The sequence below is a fragment of the Pinus tabuliformis genome, chromosome 8, assembly GCF_031772625.1.
Source record: "Pinus tabuliformis cultivar Carrire ecotype Pingquan chromosome 8, CPIR1, whole genome shotgun sequence".
In the NCBI taxonomy this organism is placed as follows: Eukaryota; Viridiplantae; Streptophyta; class Pinopsida; order Pinales; family Pinaceae; genus Pinus; species Pinus tabuliformis.
Genome location: NC_142294.1, coordinates 1,444,384,678 through 1,444,397,303, shown reverse-complemented (window position 1 = coordinate 1,444,397,303; position 12,626 = coordinate 1,444,384,678). Strand labels below are relative to the sequence as shown.

At 36.4% G+C, this 12,626-nt stretch overlaps 1 pseudogene; it reads left to right on the top strand.

Moving 5' to 3' along the window:
• The first annotated feature begins 10,001 nt into the window (after positions 1–10,001).
• LOC149241136 (protein IQ-DOMAIN 13-like) overlaps positions 10,002–12,626 on the top strand; it is a 63,344-nt pseudogene continuing 60,719 nt past the window's right edge.

The following is a 12,626-nucleotide window of genomic DNA, read 5'->3' as shown; positions in this document are numbered from 1 at the left end:
GGAATGTGATCTCGTTTTAAAGAAGCATACCTTATAGTGTAGAACTCATCTTGAGCCAGTAGAGTCACTAGTAAAACCCTGATTTTTGGATCCTGCTGCTAGTGGAGTCTTTGGATCAGGTTGAAACTTGTTTGGAGTCATCAAGTGAATGGTACAACCTTCATGTGTCTGACTATTGTCCACCATCAACAATCAAATTTGAAACTTTGATGATCTTTCCCAGGGAAGATGGAACCTTTCGTTCCCCGACAATGGCGCCACTATGTTAGCTCTCTGTAATTTCCCTAGGTTGTGGAGAGAAACTCAGAGGTAATCACAAAGCACTTGTAAGCTATAATTTCGCCCTTCTAGCTTTAGAGAGGGATCTCATCGCCTAGAATGCTTGATTACTCAGATGTTAGGCTAGGTATGGTTCTCATTAGGGTATAAATTTTCAAATATTTGCTGGTAGGAAAGGAGATAGATCCATTCGGCATGGAGTCATGTCTACCTGATTATGTTTCCAGTGATGAAATGAAGAGAAAGAGGAGCTTCTATAGGGGAAAGGTAGGTAGTATCTTTGGAGTTTTTCAGTTTAAATTCGTTGTAGGAGGGTGAGTGGAAGACAAATGGAAAATGAAAAATAGAGCATCAAACACCAAGATGAATTCTAACTATCATTTTAGTAGAAAACATAGATGTCTAGCAAACTGAAACAAAGCACTATTTGGAGTGAATTCTGAGTCAATATATTTGTTTAAATAAACAAGAGGATACAATTCAAAGAATTATTGTTATAGAAGATAACTTAAAAATAAAGATACCACATATCCAAAGAAATCTAACATGAGAATCTTTCTAAATTCCAACTCTTCCTTCATTCACTGTCAAATAGATAAAACTGAGTGTAGTACACAATGTCCCTTCTCCTAAACTTGACCAACCCTTTCATAATTACAATTGCATCATAAATAGGATAATACAAGTTTGTTCCCACCTCTAGGAACTAAATTCGTTATTAGGATTTAGGTTTCTAACTTATGCAATGAAAATAGAACTGATTTCTGAAAATTAGGGATTGATGAAGGCAACCAGTTTCCCCCCTTCCCTTGCTGGGGGGTAGGGAATAAAGAAAGATAGAAATAAACATGTACCTGCATTGACACAATTAGCAACTTTTGAAAAATTAATAATCATGTTGCGTGCAAATAATAATAACCCATTCTTGCCTTTCCCTTTCCCCGGAAACTCGGGCAACCCGCATGTGATTAAAAAACCATCTCTTCTAGCTCTCATGGCTTGCTAAAGGATCCCTTCAAATCTCAGTTAGAGCTCTCCCATCCAAACTATCTCATTAGAAGTAGATTCTCATTCTTTTTGTGGTCTCTTCATAACCCATTATACTCATTAAATGAACCTGGAATCAAGAGCTATTAATGAGGATAGATTAGGGTCGCATCTAACTACATGTAGTTATAGTTTTCCAGTCTCGTCAACTTAAGTAGTTGGCTCTGCTTAGAGCTTGAATGTCATAATTTAGACCCTTTGACTAAATCTTTTCCAATCATATTACATTAATTTTTTTGTCCAAATCAAGCCTATGAGTCTGCGGAAGCTTCATAATATTTACAATGATCATAAAAAAAATTACAAGAGATTTTTACTTGAATGACTCGGTCCAAATGAGGACTATGTGAAAGCACAACACCAACGCTGTCCAAGCTCTGAGTTCATTAAAAAAGCAGCAGAGAAGCCCTATGACTGATATTTTTTTAATATCTCATAAACAGTAAGCCTGATTGAGCTAATTTTTTGACAGAAAGTCAATATCATTGTAACCATCTCATAAACAGTAAGCCTAATTGAGCTAATTTTTTGACAGAAGTTTAATATCATTATAACCCTTCTCCATAGAATATTTCAGCCAAATCTGACTCACGATCTCGAGAAAATCCAAAAATGGTTGTAGATGATGATGACTCGTTTCTCGAAAATTGTGAAGCATTTTGACTTGAAATTAAGTGATCTTATTCATCTCACCCCCATCATTGCATCTCATGTAAACTTTAAATGGAAAATAGGAACATGGTTTAAGAGATATGGTGAAAGAAAGATGATTGTGTGAAAGTGCAATGCACCAAGATTATACTATCTCCAGCCATCATCTGATATGTTGAGGGCACTTACTTGGAATGGAATGGTCCATACAATGTTTCAAACCCATGAGAAAATTTCTAGGCCGAACACAAAGCTTCAAACCCCAAACTCTCTTCTTGTAGTAGAAGCGCAATGCATTAATGGTTGATGTAGCTCCGATCACTCCCTGAGTTTCTTGATGAATGATACACATGTGAAATGGTATGTACATCATCAAATCCCCCTCTATAAATCTTCTTTCATCATACCAAGCTCCCAACTCTCAAAATTTCACCCTACAACAAAAGCGCAGTGCAAGTGAAAAAGTGTAGAGCCATATGCTCTTCATGGTCTTGAGCAACAGTAGGGTCTATGAAAAAGATGAACATGTTGTTGATGATGCTGACACAATGTTGATCCTTCTGTAGAATTATTTCAAGCCCCCTTCCACCAAAATCGAAAAACTTTCATCTTAACATCAAAAACCCTAACCCTAATGCTTGGCCAAATACAGAAAATGTTATTTAAGCTGCTCTTTAAACAAAGTTTCATGATTTCTTGAGTCTGATTGAATGCACTATCAAGAAAGATTCAAACAACACATAACCCCCTTATACAACCCCTTTCAACCAAAAATGATCTCTCAATCCCAAAACCGTAGCTGAAATGTTGCTTAGTCACAGTGGCATAGAGTTTTCATTTGACCTCCAAATGGGATGATTCAAATTGTGTCATAAACTAGAGTTTCATATATATCTCCCTTAGAAACATATTTTGAAAATAATATGATTTGATATGTGAAATATTACAATGAACATTCAAGACCTAAAATTGTCACCATACAGATTTTTCGAAAAGGAGTTAGTATTTTGAGCATAACTTTTTCATATGATGTCAGATTGAGGTGATTCAAATTGATTTGGAAAATAGATTCCAAGGGATATCTTCCTATGCATATCATGTAAAAATCTTTCCATTAGACCCCTCGAATCAAGGCTTATACTAACTCTGTCCTCAAAATTTATCTTGTGATCTAGTGTTTATTTTGATCATATCTTTTTTATTTGTGATCCAAATTGAAAAATTCAAAATGGATTAAAAACTAGATTTCAAGAGATACTCTTTTTTTTAAACACGTTTTGAAAATTATCATATGTGGTTACTTGAAATAGCATTGTTCTTACTTCATTTTTCCATAAAATCCTTCCAAATGAGTATTGAACAATGATTTGAAGAATTATTCATGAGAGTTTGAACCAAAATTATTATGCAAGTCTTATTGTGAACTCATCCTACCTATTTATTTATTTATTCTATTCTATCCTACTCTATTGTATAAAAATAAATCATTATCTTAAGTATAAGGGAATTTCCAATGCATCCATTTGTGTAATAGGATCATACGTAGACTCATATCCAAGTTTGAAAAATATACCTTAATGAATGCTTGGACACGAAAAATTAGTTGATCATAAAGATTTGATGCTAAGGAATATTGAAAAATGGAGTGGTTTTTTGGCCTAATGACTAGTTGAAGCCAAATTTTGAATTGATCTTTGTTTGTTTGGTTCTCCTTGATTGTCATATCACAAAGTTCTTCTTGTGGAATGTGTTCAAAATCATGAATGCACAAGGGATCTTGTGATACATATGCTAGATATTCTTGAATTTATAGCTCTATTATTTGAACTTCATCGCATGTGATCCATAACTCATTGTTCTCCTTACAAACATAACTAGAAAAAGCTTCTATGTTCTCTTCTTATGGATCCTCTTTATGGTTGCTTTGTTCCTCTTCTATCTTTTGAAATGAAGATTCATCCCTAGTGACCATCCTAAATTGTGGACAAGGATTTAAGAAAATCCTTGTGGTGGCATACCCTCCTTCTCTAAATGACTTCTTTAACATCATGTTTTGTAGATATTTGTTTTGCAAATGGATTTTGTAGTTAATGATTTTTTTCATTGGTTAGGGGTTTTGTTTTGGGAATCTACCTTTCTAATTTCTATGTCTAAGCATGAATAACCATAATGAAATTGTTTTTTTTTTTTTTAATATGTTTTCTAAACAGTGTTCCTAACCAGATCTATTTAAATGTGCTTCCCCAACAATCACACCAAAAATGTCAGTCTAATTTATGGATTTCAATTAGAGCAGCTATTTTATTTATCAATCCAAGTTGGTAGACTTAGAATAAAACCAAAGTTTATGGAATATTAGATTAAACTAGTGTAGGAAGTTGTTGTTTAGATGAAAATAATGGAAATGCATATTACAAATATAAAATCTAATTGTAAAGAAAACATAAAAACTTGATCTACAAGCATGAATAAGAAAATAATGATTTTAACTGAATCAGAATAAACAAAGAATAAGCTCTAATCCTAGAGATCCTCGTTGTCTTTCCTTTGATTTCTTTTTCAACTAAAACTAAACACACCATAAAACATAACACTTGATTAAGAAAGAAAGAAAAGTTGAATGCATAGAAAGATATTTCAGTCCAATTCTTAGTTCATAAGGAAGAGGCTCCAACTTAGAGACCTGGGTTGTCCTTCCTTACTCAAACTGGTCACTGAAAAGAGATCAATTCCAAAATCTAAATGGGCATGAAAATATTCACAAGATATCATATAGAAAACTAAAATGCTAGCTATTCACAATTATGCACATTAATTCACAAAATAGTGTACTTAGCTTAGCATGGGGGCCCTCCACCTTTGCTTGGTACACCTCTAAAACAATCAGCTACAGCAATTCACCATTCATATCCCACAACAATGGAGCATAAGGAAAATAGAGCAAGTTTTCAAATGTATTCTAAAAGAGAGTAGTCACAATGACAATAATATATGTTCATAGTTGTTTAGTTGTTGTGCTTAAATAGGCTAAAAGTATAACTAAATCATCTATAATGGTTGTAACCACCAATGATAGTCCTATTCCACCTACTAGGGTGGAATCCATCCCTTTTTTGCACAAAATATGGGAAGTTTCCACAAAATCACAAAAATGCCCCTAAATCAGGGGATTTCTTAAGTGACTAGTCAAGTTTGACCAGCTTTGACCGAGCTTGTTCTAACTCATTTGGAGTATGCCAATAGGAGTCTGTTCCTCCTTGGTTCCTATACTTCTCGAATCTATCTTCAGTTTGTGTCGAGGTGTCTTGTACATACGACTTCAATGGAGCCATTACAGGAAACTCTGTTTCTGCCAAAAATAATTTTTAATACCCAATTTTTACTAAAGATTCTAAAAATTAAAAGACAATTATGTTACCTTAATGTGAAAAAAGAGGCAAAAATATGACAAATATGATCATGATATGGAGGTAAGGGATGATAGAATGGTGGAATGTGTATGGTGATAAAGGTCAAAATTAGGGGCCAACACATAGTTTTAGGTGCCTTGTGATCTCTAGCCATGTGGTGCCAACATGTTTCTCGCTAATGGACCAACCTCCTTGGCAATACGTCACCTAGACTAGGCCTCACAAATCAACATTTGTTTTAAAATGTCTTAAACTAGTTATATAGGAGAATCTCAAACTCAATCTAAAACCCAAGTATATCTTTGTCATCCACATTAACAATCACAATCATGTGCCTTCATATGATAATTATAGAATTAACCCTCATCATAATGTAGGTCCCATCATCATCAATATGCAACACATGTAAATTACCACATAAATGTACACAAGTTATTGGGAGTGGCATGCGACCTAGCTCCAACATAATATATAAAACTACAAATTTCCAAAGATTCCAATAGCACAGAACAAGCCTCTAATGGAGTCACCCAATTGACTCTAAAACACCAAAATTCACCTTGGGTTGTTGAGATTCATATCACACACATAACATAGATCAGGTGCACATGCATCTCTCGGCTAATCCAAGACTAACCTTTGGTCCGCCTTCCAACTGTCTCGGTTGGAAGAGCGATCACACTCCCAAGAGATCCTTGATCCTCGACCTACGGATCTCTTTGTCTTGGTTTCAGTATGAAATCCATTCTTCAACATGCGGATTCGGTTCTATGGTTATGCTCCATCTTGCAATGTGTTGTTGATCATGTTTCGTGTTTCTTCTCCATCTACCTCATTTCACTCGAATATATATGGGTCATGAGAGGGAATACCAAGGGTGTAACCCTTAATGCTACACCACATGTCCCAACTCTTCACCTAAGCTAACTCGTTGTTGTGTTATTCAACAATCCCCCCATTTGTTAATTTAATAGCTAATATTCTATTAATAAATGGGGTCCCTTAAAAAATGCTTCCAAAAAATAAATTTAGCATTTTAACATTTTCTTGTTATTTTGGGAATAAAGCAATATATCAAGATGAAACCCTTTGAAAAGCCAGTAATTGCTCGCCTTTTCGCATATTGCATGATCAATCGTGTCAAAAGCCCTATTAACGACCAAAACTCGCAAAAAGCGATCAAAAGGGACTACCATGCTTAACCTCAAAACTATTAGCCTTTTTCATTTGAACTAAGTCCTAAAATGTTTCTTATTAAAATAAGGCTCGCATCGCATATCGCCACTTACAAAGGGTGCACCCTCACAAATTATCTTTAACCATGTGATATGCGATATTGCGATGACACGTTCACCCTTATCGCATCGCATTGGAAACCCTTAAGAAAGATCTGGAACCTTACCAACCATATGATATTGAGAAATGCGATGGAAACCCGAACCCGATCGCCAATTATGTTATAAAAAACACTCAAGTCTGTTGCGCAACAAAAAGGGCTTTACAAAGAAAATCCTATCAAATAAGCTATGATTTGAAAACTAATAAAGAACGCCCCGTATTTCGCATTTCGCAGAAACCAAAGGAATGTGAAAGAAAGCGCACACACGAAATGCATTAATGCGATCTGCGATATTGCATCACAAATTGAAAAATTTGCATTTTCACAGTTAAAAATATCACCACCCTAATAAGCTTCTTTCCCTATTTACGATGAAAAACATTAATGAGCAATAAATCTAGGGATAAGGAACCATTAGTGGGCATTTAGTAAGGGTTAATGGCATTTACGTTTGAAAAGATGTTCGACGTGATACGATATCTTCTCACATGTGTTTAATAAAAACTCCTTTCTTGTCACCTTTAAAAAGTCATCTGTATCATTCATTCTTCTGTTCATTTTTACTTATGTCTATCTGATAACTTATGCTTTGCTCCATTTTTAGGAACAATCCATAGCAAGAGTCGTTGGGAGCAATGGCAAAGAGAGGAAAGGTAGACACATCTGAAAAGTCAGAAATGATCCCTCTGTTCTCTAACACTACATGCAGCGAAGATAGAGGAACCTCAACATGGGAGGCCATGTATGATTTATTAGAAGAGGAGAAACCAAGACCTTTAGTAACAAAGGCCACAACCGATGGTCATGTTTCCTCCAACGCCTCCTTCTTCGAGACAGCATGCTCATTTCTGCACCGCATAGACGCAAGGCCGAAGATAATTCCATATACAGATATGGTTAAGTGGATAATTGATCAGGTGGACGTCTCAGACAGAGAATTCAAGAATATCAGGCAGGAGGTTATGGGATATTTTTCACCAGACAACCTACAGCTTATGTACAATCTACCAGAGCCACAAAATCTCTACAATAAACAGTTCCTCGAGAAATTTTCTAAGGAGAATGAAGACCCAGCAGACGTCATGTAGACCTGGACTGAAAACGAAGGCAAGATCAAAAAGGATAAGATGGTATGTATTCTACAGCATCTATCTCTCCCCCTCATAGTTTTGCAGCAGCCATGCTATGTAGAATGTTCGGCAAGCCTGATAGTACCAAATTTTCCCCAGAATGGCTGCCATTAATAGATGCAGCCGTAAATGCAACAATAATGAATTGGGCCCAAATTTTGTTTGATAATTTGGTGAAAGCCATAATGGAGTATAAGAGAAATAGGAGTATCTCTTCAAGGGTTTACCCTCCATTTTTCATGAGTGCCTATGTAATGGACGCTATATGTTTTGGCTCCAAATTTCCTATCATGGGATAGAAGTGGACCACACAAGACCCGCTTCCTATCCATATATATCATAAGAGTATGTGGGAGTCTCAGTTTCGCCCCCATTTTTACAAAATGTGTCAAGGAGTTATGTTGCCTATTCATAAACAAGTCTACAACAAAATGCCCCTAGATTTTCTAGAGAAGCTGAAGTAGATATCCTACCTGTAGCCAGATGATTTGAGGAGGAGACATTTACATATATCAGAGTGTTTGGGAGCATTTCTTCACCGCATGTCCTCCCATACTATGTCCCCAACAAGTTAATGGCTAGGGAGATAGCCTACCAAACAGCAGGGGAAGGTGGGCTGAGCAAAGGATTGAAGGAACAGAAAAAGGCCATTTGGCCTACATTTTCGTTGCAATGTGATGTGTTTGCATTGCATGATTTTGGACATGCATGCAAGGAAGCAGAGATTATGAAATCTTTGAAATTGACTACATTCCCAGGAAGACAGTATGACATAAATGGCACCGCCAAAGACTTACTACTATGGTAAAAGTGAAACCATTCACCCACGAGGAAGATTCCTTCGATGACCTCTTCCTACAAAAAGAGATGTTTTCACAAGTGACGCATATGGAATCACTACTTTTTTCCCCAGATGATATTGAAGCCTTCCGTGAATATAGGGAGAGGAGATTATTAAAGGTCCCATTGGACTTGCTACAGATTGAACTAATAAGGGAGCCAACTCCCAGTGTAAGCTTAGAGAAAAGTTCCAGAGAAAATTCTGAAGCAAAATCCCAGGAGAAGTCTACTCGTGAGTGAGAGAACTCACGGATATAGTCTCAAAATGGGGGCAATAAAAACAGAGAGTCTGAAAGGGACACAGCCGGAACCATAGAGAAAGTAGCCGAGCAAACCTCAGCAAAGAAACAGGCTAAAATTCACTCTACTTCCACTCAGTCGGCGAAACCCCCAGTTGTTGATTTAGAAAAAGAATGGGAGCATTTTAATAAGAAGCTCCATACAAAGGAACAAACATCTGAGATACAGACTCCATAGCACAAATCAACTCAAGAAATTACAGTGGAGAAAATTGTAGGCACTTAGGATGTGGAGCTCATTCCTGCCACCCCCACTTCTGAAATTATTTTGAGAATTGAGGAAATTCCTCCATTAGATGTGTTTTATAGCCCTACCCATAAATTTTTCATCAAAAGGTAGAGGAAGAAAAGAAAGTTAGATGTTGCAGCTATTACCACTCCCGACAATGAACCAATGGACATTGTCTGGAAAGATTCGCCCATGGACCCATCTGAGAACCTTACGAGACTATTGCAATTTGTAGGAGCCTATGCTACGAAAACTATTGATAAAGTGACAGAGGTCCAAATGCTGCTGAGAGAAAAGGAACAAAATATCTTGTTGTTGGAACAACAATTAGAGCAAGAAAAATCTAACCAACAAGCAGAGTTACAAATAGCCAAGCTTCAGCAGGAGTTTGAACAGATGCAAATACAACATCAAGCCAGCCTAGCAGAAAAAGATGCATGGATTCAAGCTATGACAGAGAAGTATAAAGACAGTCTGCAAATCGATCAGTTCGTAAAAGAAGCACTTAACCTTAATTCCCAACTAATGCAACAAAAGGAATTTCTATGCCATAAAATCTTGTAAATAAGTCCTTATTGTGAGATAAGTGATAAGCTAACAAGCCAAGTCGTCGACATGAGACTTGAGTATGATGAAGTCCATCAAAGGATTTCTGACTTTATCACCTGGCAAGAATCAGAAGATGGGAGGAAGGTTGATTTTCCAAAACTGGAGGAATCACATAAAGAAATTATATTTGCAGACTAGGATTCTCAGCTCAAGCAAGCAGAAAGGGCAATGGCAGTCACAGCAGCAGCAACAAATAGCATCATTGAAGCCATTAATGAAAATCTACATGGCGCCAACCTGGTTGCAGAATCTATACCAGGATTTCTTCCAAATGCCAATCAACTAGAGCAACAATGGAGACAGGCAACAAAGGAAAGGGAGGAGGTGATCAGACAAACGAGCAAGCTGAACTGGGAAGCATACTGGCAATTCTTAGTCAAACCATACAGCCAGTGGATGACCTTGCGATGCCTAACTACCTCCACACAAAAAATGGTGCCAGCATTGACGGACGCTATATTTACTAGACAGTTGAAATCTGCGATCGGCCAACCGACACAGCTCAAACCAATGACAGATATCTACGATCTTAAGGATCAAATGCAAAGGAGTTAGTCACTTTATTTTATTTTTATTTTAGTTTTATTTAGCATAATCTAAGGAAGGTCATTTAAACCTCCTCAGCTATTTTTGTAATAATCTATTTTAGGACCTATATTTTTAGTATTTAAACCCCTCTCATGCATTTAGAGAGGGGTCCATAAATTTTATCAGAAACATTCTTCAAAACATGCACTTTTGTACCTTTGAGGAGGTTCTAGTGGAATGAATGGAACAAGATTTATTTTCTTTTGAATATCTGGCATGCTCTACTGAAATTTCACTTTTTCACTCTTAGATGATGTTGGATTGACGAGAATTACATCGATATTGCTAAAACACATGAGCAGAACTTATCATATAGGTAATTTTATCTTGTGATTCCATTTTATTTATGTATCAGGCAATAACTTTTCTTCAATTGTTTTATGTATGAAAGTTTGATTTTTGGTTCGCATTATTGCACTTTTGTATGGTGTTGGCTTTAATTTTATGTTGAATATATGAACGATTCTATATGTGATATATCTTTCACAATCGTTTTGGCTAACTATTTATCCAAAACAATTATTGTTAAACGATTTCACTTCTTATTGCAGTTGAATGATCTTTATTACCAATTGTTATAAGACATTATTGTAGATCGCATACTTTACTTTATTCCTGCGCATAGTTATAGCTTAATAGTGTTCAAATTAGGATATATGCATGTGTTTAAATAGACTAGATTATATTACACTTAGCTTAATCATTCCCCCGTTATATCATATATCACCCCATCAACACTATCAAAATATCTTTTGGGAAACTAATCCCATTATCCCCAGTCGGAGCCACTACACCAAACAAAAAAGGAGTTGCCAACCAAGGTCTAGACTGGGTGGTTTTCTCCCATGTTGTAGCAACGATTTTCGAGGCTTCAACACTTTGGTGCTAGAAGGAGGGCCTAACTATGAGTGGCAAGTAAATTCAAACCAGCAAGCCACTCTAAGAGTAAAACTCTCTCACCCTCACCTCCAACTTCTCGATCGCATTCCGAATCACCGAATCCTAAGCGAGAAGTTGTAAAGACACCTTTAGAATCCACTATTGAAATTCCAAAAAAGCTAGACCATTCTTCTTCTATAGAAATCCCTAAAGTACAATCTTTGATTCATAAGTTACAGGGGATTTCAATATCTTAAGAAGAATCTAAGTTATCCCAAGATAGTGTTACTTCTAAGTTTCCCTCATCTCAAAGGTTGACTAGAGCACATAGTGAAATATTGGGATCCCCCCATTCGAATTCCCTCTACCAAGCCGTAAGAGAGCTAAGAAGACACCATCTGAGTCCCATAGTGAGGTTCTCTCATCATCACATCAATCATCCTCATTCATTCCATCTGTCTCATCACAAGATCAATCACTCGCCTCACAACTCCAGATCGTGATTTACACAAGTACTGGAGCACAAACCTCCTCTACCAAATCACCTTCAACCACTGGAACATCTTCCTCTACGCAAACACCAACGATGGCTCAAAACCATTTGAGGCCATGGAAAAATCTAGGAGTTGTACGGATGACAGGACCTTTATATCAATTTCTAGCCCATCCCGAAAAGTGGCTACCAAAGTTCAATCTTGATAATGGCCTACCAGCTGAGGAACACATAAACAATTTTATGTTGTGCATTATAAATGAAGTAGTGGAATAAGATGTAGTTGTAAGATTATTTCCTTATACCTTACAAGGATCAGTAGGATCATGGTACTTTTCATTATCCCCAGGTTCTATTAATAGTTGGGATGCCTTTCAAGAGCAGTTCCTAACCAAATTTGGAGATGATAGTTCCACAACTACCCTTCTTAATGATCTATCCGATTTGAAAGTCAAACCTAAAGAACCAATCAAAGACTTCAATTCTCGTTTCAAAAAGTTATTGAATAAAATACCAATGGCATTCAAGCCCAGTGATGAAATCCAAAATGAATGTTACATTTTTGCTCTCCCTTCAAACACATCTATTTTTGTCGATAGAGATGCCAAACCAAATTTGGTAGAAAAAATGAAAGAAGCAATAGCTATAGAAAAATGAATTCTAGCCTTAGATAAGAAAAATGCTTTAGAAGAACGAAAATCCAAGAAAGTGACTTTTAGGGATGAATCCAAGAAAAAGCCACCTAAAGATCCTTTTGATCTTGAAGGTTTACAAAAAGTCCTCAAAACCATGTCTAATGAAATGGTTTATATCAAGAAACAAGTAGCAGAGAC